We start from the raw sequence: 22,294 nt of genomic DNA, 5'->3' as shown, positions 1-22,294 counted from the left end.
CTTGCTTTGCAAATAAAATGTTAGAGGTTCATCTCTACATTTCTGTTTTGACTTTGACACATTTCACTTACAGACCTGAACTGTACTTCTTACCATCTTTCCAAGAAGAGTGTAAGATACAAAACCCACATCATGATCCCTAGTGATGCTAAGCAAGGAGGCAAACGTTGTGCCTCGCCTCTCTTCCTGCACATCCCTGCTGGTGATTGACTGTGAACTAGCTCTTCTCTGTACTACTGTCCTTGACCCACCTCTGTCTGAGCTAGAGGGGAGAGGACTACACCTAAGTGAAGAGAGAGAAAAATCACACTTGACAAGCCATGTCCAATGGAAGCAGGAAGCAGAGGTACTTTCTGTCACTACCTTTCAAGGAACAGTTGAGGATTCCAGGCAGAACTCTACCTGGCCCAGACAGGTAGTCTGTCAGTCTTTTGGCTCAGTGCCATGCTCGTTTGTCACATGCATCACTTTGTATATGTACACAATGAACTCAAATCACATAAAAGGGAATTTTCTGGTAGGAAGTTAGTGAATCCCATGGAGCCTCCTCACCTTCAGGTCTAACTTCCTACCTGGGGGTTTTTAGGCCAGTGACATCTGAAGTATGGCTGCATTGCACAAAGGTGTATGAAATTCTCAAATTAGCCAGGTATGGTGGCTCACACCTGTAATCCCAGCACTTTGGGAGGCGGGTGGACAGCTTGAGCCCAAGAATCTGAGAGAAGCCTGGGCAACACAGTGAGACCTCATGTTTATAAAAATAAAAATAAAAAACAATTAGCTGAACGCGGTGGTGCATGCCCATAGTCCCAGTTATTCAGGAGGTGGAGGCTGAGGTGGAAGAATCACCTGAGCCCAGGAGATAGGGGCTGCAGTGAGCCATGATTATGCCACTGCACTCCAGCCTTGGCGACAGAGTGAGACTCTGACTAAAAAAAAAAAAAAAGAAATCCTTTCAAATCAAAGTCAAAATAAGTTTTGCTCATAGTTTTATGTGTGTGCTTGTGAATGTGCATCTTTGAAGGGCACATGTATATCAAGATGTATCTCAAAAGTTTCCCTCAGGATTTCAAAGACAGACTGATAACAAACTTTCCTTTTTATTTTTTTTGAGTTGGAGTCTCACTCTGTCGCCCAGACTGGAGTGCAGTGGCTGCTCCCGACCACTGCATCCTCGACTTGCTGGGCGCCAGCGATCCTTCCGCCTCAGCCTTCCAAGTAGCTGGAACTACAGGCGCGTGCTACCACGCCCGGCTAAGTTTTGATTTATTGTAGAGATGAGGTCTTGCCAAGTTGCCCAAGCGGGTCTCGAACCCACGGGCTCAGGCAATCCACTCACCTCAGCCTCCCTAGGCGCGGGATTTCAGGCTGAGCCACCAAGCCCGGCCAATAACAAACTTTCAAAGGATTATCTTGATAGTGCCTTGACCCAAATAATAGCATCTAGTTTTCAAATACATTCCTTACCTGAACTAACTGACCAGGCCAGCAGAATAATAGACCACTGGCAACCTCAATTTAGAATCTGATTCTGCCATGTTTTTCTTCCCTTTTATTATGAGAAACTTCAAATTAATGCAAACATAGTGAGAATACTATAGTAAAACTACCTATGTACCCAATATTCCATTTCAACAATTTGTTTGTAGTCAATCATGTTTTATTTACATTTAACCCTCCCTTCCCCCACATCCTCTCCTGCCATTTGCTAACCCAGGGTTAGTTCCCCCCCACCCCAGGATTATTTTGAAGCAAATTCCCACACACATTCTAGCAACTTATTCATTTTTGTATTTTTTTTTTTTTTTTTGAGTTGGATTCTCACTCTGTCGCCCAGACTGGAGTGCAGTGGCCGCTCCCAGCCACTGCAGCCTCGACCTGCTGGGCTCCGGCGATCCTTCCACCTCAGTCTTCCAAGTAGCTGGAACTACAGGCATGCACTACCATGCTCAGCTGATTTTTTTTTTTTTTTTTTTTATTGTAGAGATGAGGTCTCGCTGCCCAGGCGGGTCTCGAACCCGCAGGCTCAGGCAATCCACTCATCTCAGCCTCACAAAGACGCGGGATTACAGGCTGAGCCACCGAGCCCGGCTTCATTTTTGTATTTTTATAGAAAATGGTCTCCTAATTCATAGTTTCTTCTTCATAAATATCTGTATGAAAAAGCCTCTGGTGATAGTTTATTACAGAATATGAAAATTATCAATTTTCAAAATTAAAAAAATAACAAAAAGCTGAATAACTCAATAAACTTTCTCAGTATCAATCTAACCCTTAATGTAAGCACTCTTGATATCACCACCCCCTCATCTTGAATGAGAGCTCAGATTAGGAACTTTATGATCATCCTAACTTAGAAGGCCATGAAACTGCATATTTGATAACCGCAGCTCAACAGAGTGAAAGGATTCCATGAACTGAAATGTTTAAGATTCAGGCCTAAGGTATACCTTGAAACTAATGTAAGAATCTAGAACCTGAGGAGCAGGAAAAATATTAGCTTAGTGACACTATACAAGAAGACTCTGTGACTTCAGATGGTACAAGCTATGAAAAAGCTCTCTGGTGACTGTTATATAAATACAAATTACTATTACTCATTGTAATTTGCATGACATAAATGCAAAAACTAAGAAGATAGAAAGCCATGTTGGATTACTTTTTATTTATTTATAAAATTAAAAAAACTGTAAATACAAAGAGACAAGGTCTCACTATGTTGCCCAGGATGGCCTCAAACTCCTGGGCTCAAGCAATCCTCCTGCTTCAGCCTCTCAGAGTGCTGGGATTACAGGTGTGAGCCACCATTCCTGACCTGAATGACTTTTAATGCCATTTTTTTCTTTAAAAGCAATACCACCAAACAATTGTGATCAATCAGGATTCTCTCTGATAAAATTGATTTAACATTAACATGAAATTTCAAAAACTGCTAAGTGGTATGGGGAAAACTTTTTTTTTTTTTTGAGTTGGAGTCTCACTCTGTCACCCAGACTAGAGTGCAGTGGCCGCTCCCGGGCACCGCAGCCTCGACCTGCTGGGCTCCGGCGATCCTTCTGCCTCAGCCTTCCAAGTAGCTGGAATTACAGGTGTGTGCTACCACACCCGGCTAATATTTTGATTTGTTGTAGAGATGAGGTCTCGCCAAGTTGCCCGGGCGGGTCTCTAACCCGTGGGCTCAGGCAATCCACTCACCTCAGCCTCCCAAGGCGCGGGATTACAGGCTGAGCCACCGAGCCCGGCTGGGAAAACTTCTTAACTATGCCTTCTCTCCACTGATTTCCATTCCAGAATTGAAGAAATAGTAAGCAATTATCTCGTGTCAAGTCCTGTGCTGTGTAAAGATGAAAAAGTCATGCTCTTTCCTTACTCCCACAAGTTTGCTATCTATAGAAAGACCACTCAAATAAATGTTTCTCTTTTTTGTTACCTTTTTAAAAATTGTGGTAAAATATACATAATAGTTAGCATTTTAACCAATTGTAAGTGGCATTAAATACATTCACAATGCTGTGTAACCATCACCACCATCTGTACCCAAAACTTTTTCATCATCCCCAACATGAACTCTGTACTCACTATATAATAATTCCTCCTCCATCTCCCAGCCCCTGGTAACTTCTCTCCTACTGCATGTCTCTGGGTATTTGCCTATTCTAAGTACCTCATATAAGTGGCATCACACAATTTTTGTCCTTCTGTGACTGGCTTATTTTACTTAGCATAATTAAACAGATATTTCTTTTTTTGTGAGTTGGAGTCTCACTCTGTCACCCAGACTGGAGTGCAGTGGCCACTCCCGGCCACCGTGGCCTCGACCTACTGGGCTCCGGCGATCCTTCCGCCTCAGCCTTCCGAGTAGCTGGAACTACAGGCGTGCGCTACTATGCCCGGCTGATTTTTTGATTTATTGTAGAGATGAGGTCTCGCCAAGTTGCCCAGGCAATCCACTCACCTCAGCCTCCCAAGGCGCGGGATTACAGGCTGAGCCACCGAGCCCAGCTTAAACAGATATTTCTTAATCAAAGCCAGATGTGATGACAGCCTTGATTTAGTATGATGACACTATATGAAGCAAAGACTCTTAAGTTTCAGGAAGAAGAGGCATCTGAACCATGTGTCATAGGAGTGAGACAATTTCAACAAGTAGGTCAAAGGCAGAGGGATGGACAGGGGAAACTTCAGGGATGATGAGACTGTGGCTGGGTGGGGAAATCATTAGGTCCCATGGCCAGAGAGGCCAATTGGGGTTGAAACGGGAAGAACTTTAGGATTAGTCAATAAACAATTCAAGTGTTGGGGAATGTGGGAAAGCAATCCAAAAGAACTCCCTTTCTTGCTTACAATCTAGTTTGAAAGAGACTTAGTAATTTTCAGGAAGATGATGCCAAGTACAATGAATGTATACTCCACAGAAATGACGTGCCAGCTTGACCTTGAAGGGGAAGGCTGTGATAAGACAAGGCCAAGGGCATGCCCGCCACCCAGGAGAGCCGTACAAACAGATGAGTGGACACACACGCGGACAGGGCACAGGGCCCTGCACAAGAGGATGTGTGGGGGAACTGAGACTTATTAGCATGGCACCCAGAGAAGACTGAGAAATGACCCTCTGCTTTGCTCCACAGAGAGCCGTCAGGAAAGCGCTGAGGCATGGTAGGCTGGGGCTGACAGCCATGCCTCGGGGATTGCCCTACGCTCTGCAGTCACGTCGTCTCTACACAACACGAAGGCAGGAGGCCAATGACAGTTGGCCCAAAGGAAGTTTCTCCTGGACACCTCCATACTGGCTCTCTAGGGCTAAGGGGCAGGAGGGCTCCAGAGGGCCTGACTTCACCCTCACCCTCTTGGTCATTCTCCTCCACAAGACTCCCCCACTTAGTGGTGGACTGCCTATAGTGGTCCAGAAGTCTGAACCTCTGTCTGTCCTCCAGGATGTTCCTGATCACACTGTGACTCTGAAGACTTCCTTTTGTGTCCTTTAGACATAAAGACAGAAATACCACGCCCCCAAAACAAACAAACAAAATCTCCAAACCTGTTTTTGAAACAAAGCTGAGAGTATGTCTGAACTCCCCAGCATTCTCAGCCTGCTATTAATATTGGTCAACACAGTGGCCAAGCAGATGCCCAGGGATGTGGTGGGGCTGGATGAGGATGTGAGATTAATTTGGGGAATATGAACTTCCAAGACACTAGAAGGCTTCATATATTCTGTGTGTATAGGAGGAAACACTGATGGTTTCTGATGACTCTGACAGCAGAGCACAGGAGGGATGGCAGTGGGCAAAGAGTGGAGCTGGGAAAGTCAGGGAGGAGGTGATTCCTTCAACAATCCTTCATTCCGTTAATCACTCTTTCATTCTTTCTTGTATCAATTGAACACCTATTAAGTGCCAGACACTGTTCTAGGCTCACTGGGGAACAGAACAAAGTCCCTACCCTTGAGTAACTCACATTCTAGGACAGAGACACAGACAATACGGGGGGGGGGGAACCCAAAGGAACATAATTTATTTATAAAAAATTGTGTATTTATTCTTACACATTTAAACTTCAGTCACCTTCAAAGTACTCTCTGCTTGATGCAATATACCTATCAAAACACTTTTTCCACGACTCAAAACAGTTTTTGGACCTGTCAGTTTTGATGCTTTTTAGCGTTTCTGCTGTTTATTGTTTCACCTCATTGGCAAAATGTTTCCCTTTGAGGACTTTTTTCATCCAGGAAACAAAAAGAAGTTGCTAGGGGGTGAGATCAGGTGAATAGGGAGGGTGGGGCATGGGGGTCGTGCGTTTTTGGGTTACAAACTGCTGAACACTCAGCTTGGTGTGAACAGGTATGCTAATGAATCACCCATCATGAAATGGGCAAAAGTGTTGAAAAAAATCTAAAAAAAAAAAAAATTTCACTGAAGCTGAACGCAGCCTCTCACAACGTTAGCTGGCACATTGATGTCGATGGGTTCCTAGATCCTACAACACTTACCTAGTGGGGGAAGCCTGTACTACAAAGGACCCGCCTTTCAAAAGATAATTGTTTTTTGAGGGAGTATCCCCTTGTAAACAACAAGTATAATAAATAAATCATTTGTAGAGGCAATTAGAATATGTCCATCAGTGGAAAGTAGAGCAGGGTAAGGCGAATTTGGAGTATCACTGGGAGACAGTGCTGTATTTTTAAACACATTGCTCAGGGGATGCCTCATTGAGAAGGTGAAATGTGAGCAAAGCATTGAAGGAGGTTGAGAATTCATTGCATGGCCACCTAGAAGAAGGGCATTCCAGGCTGTGCAAAGACTCTGAAGTGGGAGCATGTCTGGCACACTGAAGGGATACTAAGGAGGCCAACATGGAAGGAGTGAAGTAAACTAGGAGGAAGGTAGTAGGAAATGAAGCCCAGAGGCAGTGGATGCCAGATCAAGTAGACTTCTAGGCTATTGTTGGAGTTGTTACTCTAAGTCAGGGTTTCTCAACCTTGGCACTGCTGACATTTTTGACCAAATGATTCTTGGTCGTTGGAGACTGTCCTGTGCACTATAGGTTGTTCAGCAGCATCTCTACTGGCAGTAGCACCCTAAATCAGAGTTGTGACAACAAAAAATGTCTCCAGACATTGCCACATGTCTTCCAGGGTAGGGGGATTGCCCCAGCTTGAGAACCACTACTCTAAATGAAACTGGGAGATAATGGAGATTTTTGAGCAGAGAGGTAACATAATCTGATTTACATTTTTAAAAGACCACTCAGCATATCCTATTGAATATTGCTTTGGAGAGTAGAGAAAGGGAAAGACAGGAAAGAAGCAGGAAGACCAATTAGGATGATCGATGGACTTGAACTAAGGGTGTTACAGTGGAGGTGGTAAGAAGTGGTTGGATTTTGTTTATATCTTGGACATGCAGCCCGTAATATGTGAAAGAAAGGAGTTAAGGATTACTGAAAGATTCTTGGCCTAAGCAACTGGAAATATAAAGTTGGCATCAACTGAGATAGAAAAGACAATGGAGGAGACAGGTTTTGGGTGGGAAATAAGTAGCTCAGGTTTAGACATGTGAAGTGTGAAATGAAATTTCAATAATCCAAGTGAGAGAATATGATGCACTGAACTGGGCAGTGACCGTAGGGATGGACTGAATACTTTGTATTCAAGAGATAGCCATTTTGATTTTTTTTTTTTTTTTGAGTTGGAGTCTCACTCTGTCGCCCAGACTGGAGTGCAGTGGCCGCTCCCGGCCACCACAGCCTCGACCTGCTGGGCTCCGGCGATCCTTCCGCTGAGCTTCCAAGCAGCCGGAATTACAGGCATGCGCTACCACGCCCAGCCGATTTTTTGATTTATTGTAGAGATGAGGTCTCGCCTGCCCAGGCGGGTCTCGAACCCACGGGCTCAGGCAATCCACTCACCTCAGCCTCCCAAAGGCGCGGGATTACAGGCTGAGCCACCGAGCCTGGCTGCCATTTTGATTTTTAAAAAGTAACGTTGGCACACAACTAAATGAGGAAAAAACACAAGAAATGTTAGAAGGCCTCGTGATTTAATGGCTGGAATGATGCTGATGGTAGAATGAGGATAGATCCCTAAACGGAGAAACAAAATCTAGCATGAGAAACAGGGAAGGGAAAGATGGCAGGTTTTACTCCTAATCATATTGGATTTGAGGTACCAATGGGATAGCTGAGAGGAAAGGTCTGGGAGAGGGTTGGCAAGGCAGCTCTGGTGCTCAGGAGCAGTCATGAAGCTAGAAACAGAAGGAAAATCCCTTCCCCACAGCAGTTACAGGTAGATCAAGGGAGACTGACAAAAAAGAGTGTTTAAGGATGCCAAAGACTGAGAGGGAATAGTCAAAGGCAATCACAAAGGCAATCACGGAAGGAACAGAGTATGCAAGGTCGGGGTAAGGAAAGTTCCAGGAAAATCCAAATAAACAGAAACTCAATGTAGCAAATGCTAGGCTATAGTACCTGCAACAATACATGAGATTATTTCGGCTCAGGCCTAAGGCCTATCCTCTCTGTTAAATTAAAAGCAATAACTTAGTAAGAGTTGATTATTTAAACTTACTAAACTCATGAAATCCAAGCTTTTGAAACCAAAAATGTTTGACCATCAAATGTAGCACCTAGCAACGAACTACCATTATACAGTACTATATTTCATGGAGAATCTGTCCATACTTAAGGTTGTCTATAAAGATGGGTTCCTGGGTTTGATGGACCACAGGGGAGCTTTCTGTGCTATAATGCCCTTTGCTATCACTGATTATTTATGTATATCCTTGGATTTTACTAACATGCTCCTTATGTGCTGCTTTGCAGACTGAGAAATGTGGGGGGGGGAGGCTTTGGAAGTCCTTAATGAATCATTCATAAATTTTGTATTTATTAAGTGACAAGTGGTTTGAACTCTGATTCAGTCATTTATACTTATGCAAAACACACAGCAAAAAAAAAGTACTCTAAAGGTTACACTTACACTGAAAAAAATTCCTTGATTCTCAACAGATTGACCCTTTGGGATTTCCTGATTTCAAAAAGGAAACAAGCCTTTTGCAATTCCTGAAATCTAAATTAGAGGTTATGTTGTCATATCTTGACTGAAAAGGCTTAGCTTCCTCCTCTCACCTACTTCTTCCCTGGGAGCATAATCCCAATCTGAGGTAGCCAAAGGTTTCAAAATACATTTCTAATAACTGCTGTGTCCTGGAACTAATTGTCCAGTGCAATGAGATGAAATACAATTTCCCCTTTCCACATTTTCAAAATATTCATATTCACTCATTCCCTCATAATTCATTCAACGCTTACTGAGTTCAACTAAGAGTGGTTGCAGCCTTTTGCCTGGCTCCAGAGAGAACAGGGCAGGTATATACAGGCACAGATAACACTTCCTGTGCTGTTCTGGCCTTTCAGTGAATTCCAGTCCTGGTACTGAGGTAAAAAAAAAAAAAAAAAAAAAAAAAATCTGAGTCTAAGTGGAAAGTACTAGAAAGCTGAAAGGTTTTCCATTTCCAACATATTCAAGAACAGGGGCCACTCTGAGGGATGTGCAGGGACAGCTCTGGGGTAGGGTGTGGGGCAGCTTCTCGCATCACAGAAACAAGTTACTCCTCTTCATACTCCAACTTTTAAACAACACAGTGGAGATGGTCAGGTTATCAGTAAAGGAAGAAGGGAAAGCAGAATACAATGTGGTCTTCAGTGGCTGAGGGAAAACAAGTTCTATCCAATTTAAGGTGTATACATGAACTCCCCGTATTTCTCAAACTTTCCTAAAGTACACATGAGGCCAGGCTGGGTGGCTCAGCCTGTAATCCCAGCACTTTGGGAGGCCGAGGTGAGTGGATTATCTGAGCCCGCGGGTTCGAGTCCCGCCTAGGCAACTTGGCGAGAGCTCATCTCTACAATAAATCAAAAATTAGCCGGGCGTAGTAGTGCACGCCTGTAGTTCCAGCTACTGGAAGGCTGAGGCGGAAGGATCGCCGGAGCCCAGCAGGTCGAGGCTGCGGTGGCCGGGAGGGGACACTGCACTCCAGTCTGGGTGACGACAGAGTGAGACTCCAACTCAAAAAAAAAAAAAAAAAAAAGTACACGAGAGAGGTGGGCACTGACATTAATATTAACGAGTTGCTACCAGTCTCAGGGCAGAGACATTTAACAGTGAATGCCACCCACAATGCTTGTATTTTGGAGGTTTCTCTCCTCCATTTTTAGAAGGGAGCACAAAACAAAAAGGGTTGAAGAACTGCAGAGTCAAGAAAGCTCAGATTTGTGCACATGGCACAGCTGTGATACTGATTCCCCTGCCCAAGGGGTGGCCGTGAGTCTGTCCACGGCCCCTAGCATAATTGCGGGGTAGGGATAAAACAATACAGATGTAATCTACAGATTTAATGCAATCACTAGCAAACTACCAAAGTCATTTTTCATAAAATTAGGGGGAAAAAATCCTAAAATTCATATGGAACCGAAAAAGAGCCAGAATAGCCAAAGTAATCCGAGAAAGTCCTGGTTTTTCTGGAACTGCAACTTCAGATTTGTAGCCCTTTACCCTCCAGCTATTTCACAGCAGATCGAACTTTCTTGAGTTACTTAGATTCAACCAACCTCGGCAACCCTTCTTCCCAAGGAACTACCCTCCCGCCCCCCACAAATTCTCTGAAACAGCTGTTATCCCGTCAAGTGCAAAAGAGCCCTAAAGGATATGCAGCCGTCTGGTGACTCCCATAGTAGAGGAAAAGGGCTGCGGTGTTGGGGGAGGCCAACGACCCATCGGGCCCCACCCAGTCGTCCGCGGCACTCTGCCCGGACCCAGACAATACCCGCTGGACCAACAGCTGTCCCAGCTCTGGGACCCGGCGCAGCCGGGCAGGGGATCGTGGAAAGAATGCGTCCCTCTTTGGGTCGGCCCGCCCCTGCTGTAGTCCTCCTCCACTTGGCCACTCGTCCTTACCTGAGCGTCTCCCTAGATCACTAACCTTGCTGCTGGTTTGCTTCCCGGGACCCGCTGCCCGCACGCCAGGCTATCATAGCCACGCCCCACACACTCTGGGCACGCCCCTCCATAGAAGCCACTCCCCCACCTGCCAGAGTCCACGCCCCGCTAGGTTCACGTGTACCGCTCTGGCCACACCTCTTTCTTCATAGCCACGCCTCTCTCACGCGGGCCACACCCACTTCTTTCCCTGCTCTGTCCTAGCCGCGCCTCTGCGCTCCGCCTAGGCTCTCTTCATCCTGGGCTCCGCCTCCGTACCTCCCGTCGGTCTAGCACCCTCTATCTTCCGCTGCCCGCTGCTGGTAGCATTTGTGGGGTGAAATCAGACTGTGTTTAAGAGCCTCATCTAAAAAATGACTTTCCGGTCAAGCTCGGTGGCTCAGCCTGTAATCTCGCGCTTTGGGAGACCGAGGTGAGTGAATTACCTGAGCCCGCGGGTTCGAGACCCGCCTGGGCAACTTGGCGATACCTCATCTCTACATTAAATAAAAAAAAGTTAGCCGGGCATGGTGGTGCATGCCTATAGTTCCAGCTACTTGGAAGGCTGAGGCGGAAGGATCGCCGGAGCCCAGCAGGTCGAGGCTGCGGTGGCCGTGAGTGTGTCCCTGCCCTCCAGCCTGGGTGATGGAGTGAGACTCTAACTCAAAAAAAAAAAAAAAAAAAAAAAAAAAAAGACCCCTCCTCAAGGAAACAAATACTGGATGTGTCTTTTTCTGCTAGTTATGTTCATTTTACTCATTTCCTTCCAGTCAGTTTTCATATCCTCTAAACCAGAAATGTGGATGTGTTTCCTCCAGCACCTTAGATGACCTTAAATGCTAGGTAGATGAGTGGAGGAACCAATCCCTCTATTTCTGATATCCTTTCCCAATGACTTTTCCTAGGTACCTAGTGCCCTGTTGCTGTCTAGGGCCTGTCGAGACATCATCCCACTTATACTGAAACTCTGCTTGCAGTCTTGTACTCTGAAATTACTCTGCTATCCTTGCTCCTCCTTTACAACTCTGGGTCCACGGGAAAAATGTGAAGAGGTTACATAAATCTCTGTACATAAATCTCTGACTCATTCATTCCAATCACACTGATCAAGTACATGCTTCCCTAACAAATAAGACAAGCCTCAAGGAGCTTATAGTCCGAAGTTGCCCCAGTTTGGGATTGAATGTGACAAGAATGATGAGGAAGTTAGGGAAGATGTGGCAAGGGGTTGACAGGTGGAAAATAACTTGGTAATCACGGGTCTTCTTGACTCTGCTAGTAGGAATAATTTTGGGTAGCAAACGTGGAAAGCCACTTAGTACACTTCTTTACACAATATATTCTTAGTAAATCTTTATTGAATATTTAGCCTTTCCACATGCATAATTTCCCTCTCCTGTGCAACAGTAAAATTTACTCTTTATATTTTTTCATATGCCAGTGATAAAGATTTTTATGATCATGTATCAGTTCTTTTTCCTTCTCTTCCCACCCTCGATTCCATTTCTGGGTTGAAGATTGTGAGAATATTCAAAATGTTGCGCTAGAACAAACACAGATAAAAGAAAAAGTTTCAATAGAACACTTTTATTAAGCTCACCCTGACCCTGAAAACCCTGCCTCATTTATAAAATGTTTCAAATGTCAGTCATTTTTTGCCTGAAAAATGAACTCCCAGGAATTGGTCCAAATATAGTCAGTATAAATTTCCAAGTTGATTTTTATACAAAACTTCACCTTCTTTCACAAGTGATTTGATGCAGCTTACTAAAATATAGACATCACTAGATAAAGAAGATAGTAAAATGGCTGGGTGTGGAGGCTCACGCCTGTAATATCAGCACTTCTGGAGGCTGAGGTGGGAGGATTGCTTGAGCCCAAGAATTCGAGACCAGCCTGGGCAACATAGTGAGATGTTGTCTCTACAAATATTTAGTCAGGCCTGGTGGTGCACACCTGTAGTCCTTTTTTTTTTTTTTTTTTTAAGTTGGAGTCTCACTCTGTCGCCCAGACTGGAGTGCAGTGGCCGCTCCCGGCTACCGCAGCCTCGACCTGCTGGGCTCCGGCGATCCTTCCGCCTCAGCCTTCCGAGTAGCTGGAACTACAGGCGCACGCTACCAAAGCCGGCTAATTTTTTGATTTATTGTAGAGATGAGGTCTCGCCAAGTTGCCCAAGCAGGTCTCGAACCCGCGGGCTCAGGCAATCCACTCACCTCAGCCTCCCAAAGCGCGGGATTACAGGCTGAGCCACCGAGCCCAGGTACACCTGTAGTCCTAACTACTTGGGAGGCTAAATTTAAGGATTGCCTGAGCCCAGGAGATCGAGGCTACAGTGAGCTGTGATCATGCCACTGTACTCTAGCCTGGGAGGCAGAGTGAGAACCCAACTCAAAAAAAGGAAAGAGAATAATGAAGCCAATGATGAGGTAAACATTTAAGTAGGCAGGCCTGGACTTTTTCCTTCTTAGCACAGAGGAAAATGTCCTTGTAAAAGTGGGCTAGAAGCCGGGCTCGGTGGCTCAGCCTGTAATCCCGCACCTTTTGGAGGCTGAGGAGAGTGGATTGCCTGAGCCCGCGGGTTCGAGACCCACCTGGGCAGGTGAGACCCCATCTCTACAATAAATCAAAAAAAAAAAAAAAAAATTAGCCGGGCGTGGTAGCGTGCGCCTGTAGTTCCAGCTACTCGCAAGGCTGAGGTGGAAGGATTGCCGGAGCCCAGCAGGTCGAGGCTGCGGTGGCCGCGAACGGCCACTGCACTCCAGTCTGGGCGACAGAGTGAGACTCCAACTCAAAAAATAAAATAAAATAAAATAAAATAAAAAAAAGTGGGCTAGAGATCTGGCTCTAAGCTTATGTTCATAGCAAGAGAGAATGTCAATCATTTTAAGGTTTTTCAGTGTTCATAAAATAAAACCAAGGGTTCTGTTTGTCTGCTTGATTTTGAGAACTACAGTTTTTCTTAATTTCAGTAAAAAAAAACCACACACACAAAAACTAAGAAAAATCCTGAATCCTCAGAAAGATGTTATGAGCTAAGTAGGAAATAAGTATACTAAAAAATCGCCGGGCTCGGTGGCTCAGCCTGTAATCCTGCACTTTGGGAGGCTGAGGTGAGTGGATTGCCTGAGCTCGCAGGTTCGAGACCCGCCTGGGCAACGTGGCAAGACCTCATCTCTAATAAATAAAAAAATTAGCTGCGTGTGGTAGCGCACACCTGTAGTTCCAGCTACTTGGAAGGCTGAGGCGGAAGGATTGCTGGAGCCCAGCAGGTTGAGGCTGAGGTGGCCGGGAGCATGCCACTGCACTCCAGTCTGGACAACAGAGCGAGACTCCAACTCAAAAAAAGAAAAAAAAAATTATACATAGTTATCTTCAGTGTGGTTACAATCACAAAGCACAGTGCATTAAGTCAATTCTATGAATTACCCAGGCTTTCCTGTTCAAATCAGCTGAGTAGAGTACAAATGTCCAGAATGGACTGGCTTAATCCAGGGTACCATTTACATGATTGTTTCCTAGCATGGCAAGTAGCTTTCCACTTACTTGAATGTGAACTCTGATCCATTCATAGTAAATGCCTGAATAACTATGTTGTGAAGTTTTGTGGCTGAGCCCAGGCTCAGAAGAAAAAGGTTCTGTGACTGATTAACAAAGTCCTTCTTGGGTATAGGATGAGTGAGTGGCTACATACAGCAATCTATCTGGCATCTCTGATTTGTAGGACAAGAGACCTTGCATGCAGATTTTTTATTTTTTTCAGAGACAGAGCCTTACTCTGTTGCCCAGGATACAGTGCAGTGGCACTATCATAGCTCACTGCAGCCTTGACCTCCTGGGCTCAAACGATCCTCTGGCCTCAGCCTCCCAAGTAGCTGGGGCTACAGGCACAGGCTACCTGTCATACCTGGCTGCATGCAAGTTTTTTACAGTTTTACAAAAACAACATTATTCATTATAGGGCTGCTAATAACCATCAAATGGTAGAGAGTTCAAGGTCATTGTCCCTGGCTAAAATGTAAGAGCAGAAATTTTGCAATGGTGATCAGTTTATATGCTTTGTATATTAGTCAGGAGGAAGGCAGTTTAAGGTTTTGTTATGAAAATGCGAATATGAAAGTGAGGCCCAAACTTTACCTGTACAATGACCATTTGTATACCTAACCCTGAATTGTACCCCACATCTTTAAAATGAAAGGAACAAACAAAAAAGAGAAAAAGAAAATGCAAACATGTAAACAAAATGGTACCTGAACTAATGCCCCCTCTGCCTCTTTATAGGCTGCAAAGGAAGGATGCATGTGCAGGGCTAAATGCTGTTGGGTAAACTCCAGCAGCCAAATAGGTGACTGAAGACTGAAAAACCTACCTCCATGCATGGCTGCATGAATTTTAGCCTAGAAAAACAAGCATTATGTGCCAAGACCATAAAAAACTTTCAATATAACACTCAAGAAGCAGTATAAATAATTGAGCATCTAGGAGGAAGTATCAAAAGACTCAGCACAGTCTTACGTTCACTATAGGGGACTCATTAGGACTTATTGGTAGTCATTCCTAAAATGAAACACACAGACAGGTGCTCATGCATCTACAGTGGAAATTTAAAGAAACTGTCCTTTAAATTCCCACTTTAGAAATATAAAATTGGCAATTACGCTCGCTCAGTTTGTCTGAGTTAATTTTTATTTCCAAGCAGTAGCCATTAACATTTCCTGAAGTAAAAAAAAGTTAGCCAGTGAAAAATAAGCCAAAGTTCATAATAGTTATGGCTGTTAATTAACGTACAAAATTTGATGAGCCTTTTGAATATGCTAGTTTCATAAGTTTTTTTCCATCTTAAAATAGGTCGTAAAATATCAGAATGGAGACAGAAATATTCCAAAGGTCAGGATTTTTTTTGTTTATAATAGATCCTGAAAGTTGGGTTTTTGCTTTGTTTCTTTTTATTTTTTTCCTGACTAAGAATGAGGAAAAAAAATACACATTAAGACACTTCATTCTCAACAGTTTTAGTCTTCTTAGAAATCCCAGTTTATGATTAGGATTCACTAATTCAATAATACTCAACAATCAAATATCCATGGGCTGTGAGAAGCACAAAAATAAGCCAAATATAGTGCCCGCCCTCCAGGAACTTACAATTTTGTAGGGCACAAAAGTCAACCATGTTGCTACAGATGCATGTACAAATGTTAAAAAATGCTGTGGGAATACAGGAGAAGGAGAAGAGTAAAATGTTAGTGAATTCAACAAATCAATTCTAAAGCTCTACAACAAAAGCAAAAGAAAGGTTTCTCAAAGGAGGTAATACTTAAGATGGATTTGGAACAATGGCTAAAATGTCTAAAGTTAAAACACGAAAGCTCACGGAATTCCAGTTAAGGAAATTGCATGAAAACAAATACAAAGGACAAAGGTAGAACATGGCCATTTGCAGGGACTAGCTGGTAGAATGGCTCAGAAGTGGTTGGGGGAGGGAGCCTCAGTGTTGCTGCATATGAAAAGCTAAGTTAGGTTCAGATCTTGGAGGAGGAAGACTTTAGATTCTCTGACACTGGTCCTGGAGGGCTAATGAAGATAAAGGAACTTACTGTAATAGTCAATTCAGACTATAGAGTAAATGATAAATTATAAGCTTATAATACAAGGGGGGGGCCCAAACCCCAGATCTTATTTATAAAAAAGTATGTATTTATTTTTACATGTTTCAACTTCAGTCACCTTCAAAGTACTCTCCATTTGATGCAATGCACCTATCGAGATGCTTTTTCCACTGCTCAAAAAAATGATGAGTTTTTGAACTCATCATTTTTTATGCCTTTTAGTGCTTCTGCTGTTTTTTGTTTAACCTCTTCCACATCAGCAAAATGTTTCTCTTTGAGGACATTTTTCATCTGGAGAAACAAACAAAAAAAAGTCACTAGGGTGAGATCGGGTGAATAGGGAAGGTGAGGCATGGAGTTCATGCTGTTTTTGGTCAAAAACTGCTGAACACTCAGTGCAGTGTGGACAGGTGTGCTTGTAAATCACCCATTATAAAATGGGCAAATGCACTGAAAGAATCTCCAAAAAAAATTCACTGAAGCCAAACACAGCTCTCACAATAACACTAGCTGGTATACTCATGTTGATGGGTTCCTAGAACACTTATTTAGTGGGGGAAGCCTGTACTAAAAGGGACCGCTCTTTATTTTTATTTTTTTGAGTTGGAGTCTCACTCTGTCACCCAGGCTGGAGTGCAGTGGCACGCTCACAGCCATCGCAGCCTCGACCTGCTGGGCTCAGGTGATCCTTCCACCTCAGCCTTCCTAGTAGCTGGAACTACAGGTGGGTGCTACCACACCTGACTAATTTTTTGGTTTATTGCAGAAACGAGGTCTTGCCAAGTTGCCCAGGCTGGTCTTGAACCCCTGGACTCAAGCAATCCCCTTGTCTCGGCCTCCCAAAGTGCTGGAATTACAGGCTTGAGCCACTGTGCCCAGCCTGGGCCTGCCCTTTAAAAAATACTTTCATTCTTTTGGGGGGGGGGGCTCATATTTACTGAATATATATTACACTGATCTCACACTTTAACCAGTATCTCATAAGTTTTTTAAGATAACACTTTTTAGAGAAACATCATTTTAGACTTGAATTGATAATTTATTCCTTCTTATTGGTTGGCTTTATGGAAATAACCCCAAACAAAAGCAATGGGAGTTAATAAAAGAAAACAAAAATAGAGGAGATTTGTAAATTGAGAAGTTAGGATGATGATGATATACAGAAGGAAACTTCAGAAGAATAATATATCAAAATGCTGTACTAACCACAGAGAAATACAGAGTTATAAAAGAGAAAAAGACTTAAGTCAAAGTAAAACTTCATTCTGAACAAACTGTGTGAAAGGTGAAAAGCAAACTCTTTGCATTCTTTTCAATTAAAGATGGATGTGTCCAAGTTCAGAACTCTTTTTTTTTTTGAAAGTAGGATTTATTAAGAAGGCAGAAAAGCTCCCATAGTGGAAGGGGACCTGAGGGGGTTGCCTCAAGTTCAGAACTCTTAAAGGGAGACTGTGCAGTGCTGAGACAAGAAGCTGCTATGCAGCAGCCAAGACTGAGTTCAAGACTGAAACTGATCATTGTCATCCAAGCAGGTAAAAAGAAAACTCACTATACTTAAAGTTGGGAGGTTTTCCTCAGAATATGACTTATTTACCAATACAAGTGAGCAATAAAAGTAATGGTGCAGATTATTCAAGGTATAAGCACCAAATATTGTCTCCAATATGCCAGATTCTATATTGCTATTTCTTATATTGAAAAACTAGCCGGGCTCGGTGGCTCAGCCTGTAATCCCGTGCCTTGGGAGGCCGAGGTGAGTGGATTCCCTGAGCCTGTGGGTTCGAGACCCGCTTGGGCAACTTGGCGAGACCTCATCTCTACAATAAATCAAAAATCAGCCAGGCATGGTAGCGCACACTTGTAATTCCGGTTACTCGGAAGGCTGAGGCGGAAGAATCGCCAGAGCCCAGCAGGTCGAGGCTGCAGTGGCCGGGAGTGCCACTGCACTCCAGTCTGGGCGACAGAGTGAGACTCCAACTCAAAAAAAGAAAAAAAAAATTAAAAGAAAAACTAGGAAGGAATACATGGTCCGTTATCCAAAAGTATCTACACAATGAAAGTGGCACTAATAGGCTAAAACAGGGTTCTTCCACCTCCACGCCATTGGCTTTGGGGGCCAGATAACTAACTCTTTGTCATGGGGGCTGCCGTATCATTTGAGGGATATTTAGCCACTTGCTTGGTCTCTTCCCACTTGTCAGTAGCACCCCCATCCCTGACCACGGCAGTTGTGACAACCAAAAATATCTCCTGGACATTGCCAAATGTCCTCTGCGGGGCAAAACCACTCCTGATTAAGAACCACTGGGTTTAAAAACAATAGGTTTATACAAAAGCTTTTATATTCATATGTTTCATAACCTGATGATATCTTAAAAAGAGCAGAACCATTTTGTTACCTCTTAATTACTCAGAAAATGTTGGGCTAATTATTATAAACCTCTTGAGGTTGTTTATTATGTAGACATGCCAGTTTCATTCCAATTAAACTATGAAGGATCACATTTGATTAAAAATGTACAACTTTGGGCCGGGCTCGGTGGCTCAGCCTGTAATTTCAGCACTTTGGGAGGCTGAGGCGAGTGGATTTCCTGAGCCCGCGGGTTCGAGACCCACCCGGGCAACTTGGCGAGACCTTGTCTTTATAATAAATCAAAAAATTAGCCGGGCATGGTAGCGCACGCCTGTAGTTCCAGCTACTTGGAAGGCTGAGGCGGAAGGATCGCCGGAGCCCAGCAGGTTGAGGCTGCCGTGACCGGGAGCGTGTCACGGCACTCCAGTCTGGGTGACAGAGTGAGACTCCAATTAAAAAAAAAAAGAAAAAAGTGCAAGGCTTTTAATTTTATAAAACATCTTCATATTCTGCCATTAGAGGTTTTATTTGATTTCTTTTAATGTGATAGAGCCAGATACATTTCCCAAATCCAATAAAATATATAGATTATTATCACATTTTAAGTGGTTTTACAGTTTACTAATTTTAGGTGCTATATGTTTACTAAATTCCTGTTTCTGACAATGATACAGAATAATTAGGGTCAAATTTAAAAGGGACACTGACCCTACCTACCTCTTACCTTATTGCAGGGAAATGGAGCCCACATATCCCCACATGCTTTTATGACTGACAAACTTTGTGTTTTGTTTTTTTTGAGCCAGGGTCTCACTCTGTAACACAGGCTACAGTGCAGTGGCATGATCATGACTCACCACAGCCTCAAACTCCTGGGCTCGAGTGATCTTCCTGCCTCAGCTTCCCAAGTAGCTGGGACTATAGGTATGCACCACCATGCCCAGCTAATTTTTTGATTTTTCTATAGAGACGAGGTCTTGCTATGTTGTCCAGGCTGTCTCAAACTCCTGAGCTCAAATGATCCTCCCACCTCAGCCTCCCAAAGTGCTGCAATTACAGGTCTGAGTCACCACATCTGGCCTCTAATGAACTTTAGAAGGCATCTTCCACGAATCAAAGGAACATCACAAATGTTTTCTTTTTATGTGATCTCATATTTTATTTACCCCAGGCAGTAGATCAGTAGTTATGTGCCCAGAAACTGCTTCTCAATAGTGTTGTGGAGGATAAAAAACATGGAGAAATCAATTTCTTTTTCCTGTCTCCGGAGACTTGGTGCCCTTTTGTGTGGCTCATGGCAACAGTAATCTGAACTTTTAATCTACACTCTCTAAACTCTCAACATTTGGAAGTAAATAGTAACATATTCAGAATGACTGAAACTGCTTTATCTGTCATCATTACCATGGTTACTAATAAGTTATCAAGCTCCCATATGTGAAACTGCTGAAACGAGCAGTTTATGAAGCAATTTACACAGATATGAAGCCTCTGGAAGTTTACTACTTACAACTTGTCCATCAAGACAAATGCTCCATTTTAAAACAAAGATAGTATGTTGAGAGGCCAGAATCCTACTCTAGTTGTTTTATATTTATTTTATGGAGATCTTTATCAAGCTACTTAATAATAAACTCATTTTTAGTATCTTCTATGTGACACGTCACTTGTGGAATCTTCATATTTGAAGTCAAGCTGATGGCAGTGTCTCACACTTGTCATTTGAGCTTTTGTCTTTTTATTCATTTGACAGGACCTATAAAAGTCATTATTTTGACTCTTGCCACTTTGGGTCACATTTAGAAATTTCTTTTGTTACTGTCAAACAAATCTAACCTTATGAGCACTTTATCGCATGAGCACTCCTGATATAAAAATCTTATTACTTTAAGAAAGTTTCCATTTCATACCCTTTAATAGTATGACAGATCTGCTTTCAAATAATATGAAAGTTACAGATAATGCTTTTATTGTAAAAACAGAAATTTCCTTAACAGTGCAGTATTCCTTCATAATTCTTTTATAAAGAATATTGTCAGATGCTTATTTGAAGTTACTTATAAAATATATTTGGATATTAATAAGTAAACTACACAGACTTCCTCTTATAAATTCTAATATTAAAAAGCATTAATGTACATGAGATTAATAAGAATGCTATTTGAAATATGCATATGTTTATAGTTAAATCTGCAAAGAACTTAGAAATTTAGAAAATACTTCAAGTAATAATTGGATTATAGAAAAATTATAATTATAGACTTCTGAAAATTAACAATAATGAGATCACTGTATATCTATATGCCTTATTTTATGTGTACTCAGAGGAAAACTGATAGCTACAAGTACTATCATTAATAGCTAAGACTAGCTGGACTCGGTGGCTCAGCCTGTAATTCCGTGCCTTTGGGAGGCTGAGGTGAGTGGATTGCCTGAGCCCGCGGGTTCAAGACCCACCTGGGCAACTTGGCGAGACCTCATCTCTACAATAAATTAAAAAATTAGCCGGGCGTGGTAGCACGCGCCTGTAGTTCCAGCTACTTGGAAGGCTGAGGCAGAAGGATCGCCGGAGCCCCAGCAGATCGAGTCTGGGTGACAGAGTGAGACTCCAACTCAAAATAATAATAATAATAATAATAACTAAGACTAAAATTAAATGACTTAATAGTAACTAAGATTGATAAATCAGACAACAGAGAAAAATAGAAGTGAAAATTAATCCTTGGCAGTTGAGGGAAACTGCTAGGAGAGGGACAGGTACACCTCATCAACAAGAGTACCTGCATAATCGAACATTTGTATACCTAACCCTGAATTGTATCCCACATCTTTAAAATAAAGGAAGAAAAAAAAGGAAAAAAAAGAAAATTAATCTAAGAGCATGTTCCTTGAAAAAAATACATTGAAAACGAGCAAAAAATCTGGCAAGTCTAATAGAAAAGGAGAAAAAAAAATTAATGTATTCACTAGCAAATATAAGGAGAACATAGCAACAAATATAGGTACTTTATGGGAAATATTCTACAGTGCTTCTGAGAATACTGAAAAATCTGAATGAATTGTCATTTTCTTAGAAATTATAAAATGTCTAAATGGATTTAGAAAGAATAATGAAATCTGATATAAGTGACAATGGAAGAAATAAAAAGGTTTAGAAAAACTCCTCGCCCCAAATAAACACAGTCCAGATTATTTACCTATAAAGTTTGTATGCTTTTTAATCAATAAATGATTTTTATAAAATATTATACTTTTAAAAGTATTACAAAACATAGAAAATGCTAGAAGTATTTCTATGGCATATTCAAGGTGATAATAAAGTGAAAAAAATAACCTTCAAGAATTAGGACCCTGAAAAGAAACACACACATTATTCTTCTAATAAAAATAAATCTAGTTAAATTTCCAAATCACCTGTTGATAAAAAGAATTTTTAGTAAACCAGGAATAAAAGGACTTTTTTCTCACAAAACACAACATATTTAACAGTGACTCACCAGATTTTGTGGAGTAGAAACATTTCCATGTGAGTAAAAAAGACAAGTGTCTATGTTATTCCACAATTATGTCACCATGTTCTGATAGTGCCACTACAATGAGACAAAATAACAACAATGCATCAACAGTCAGGTACTTCTGCTGAGAAGTAGGAGAGAAACTTAAAAGTATGTATAGATGACATGAAATATGGGATTGCTTTCTGGAAAAATAATCATATATCAAATTGAAAGGGAGAACTAACAACAGGCAAGAATATCTGTGTACTCACAAATTCATGCAAAAAAATTGAGAACAATGAACACTTTAGTAGAAAAAAAGGCAAAGGATCAAATAAGCAATTTATAAAAACAAATACAAATGGCC

At 42.3% G+C, this 22,294-nt stretch overlaps 1 protein-coding gene across 2 annotated transcripts in view; it reads right to left on the bottom strand.

Moving 5' to 3' along the window:
- Window positions 1-22,022, bottom strand: part of CA5B (carbonic anhydrase 5B) — a 55,546-nt gene extending 33,524 nt beyond the window's left edge. Inside the window, exons 1-2 of one of the 2 annotated variants that reach the window (XM_021715823.1) lie at window positions 21,928-22,022; window positions 3,253-3,334 (exon numbers count right to left, since the gene is read on the bottom strand). The gene's annotated coding sequence lies outside the window, so the exon portion shown is untranslated. Of the gene's footprint in view, window positions 1-3,252; window positions 3,335-10,453; window positions 10,537-21,927 lie in introns of those variants that run through there. The other variant, XM_008064622.2, reaches the window with a different exon arrangement.
- Between the last annotated feature and the right edge of the window lie 272 nt (window positions 22,023-22,294).

Source organism: Carlito syrichta, unplaced genomic scaffold (genome assembly GCF_000164805.1).
Source record: "Carlito syrichta isolate Samal-C Ts95f unplaced genomic scaffold, Tarsius_syrichta-2.0.1 Scaffold307764, whole genome shotgun sequence".
NCBI lineage: Eukaryota > Metazoa > Chordata > Mammalia > Primates > Tarsiidae > Carlito > Carlito syrichta.
The sequence above is the reverse complement of the archived record's forward strand: the minus strand, read 5'-3'. Positions and strand labels throughout refer to the sequence as shown.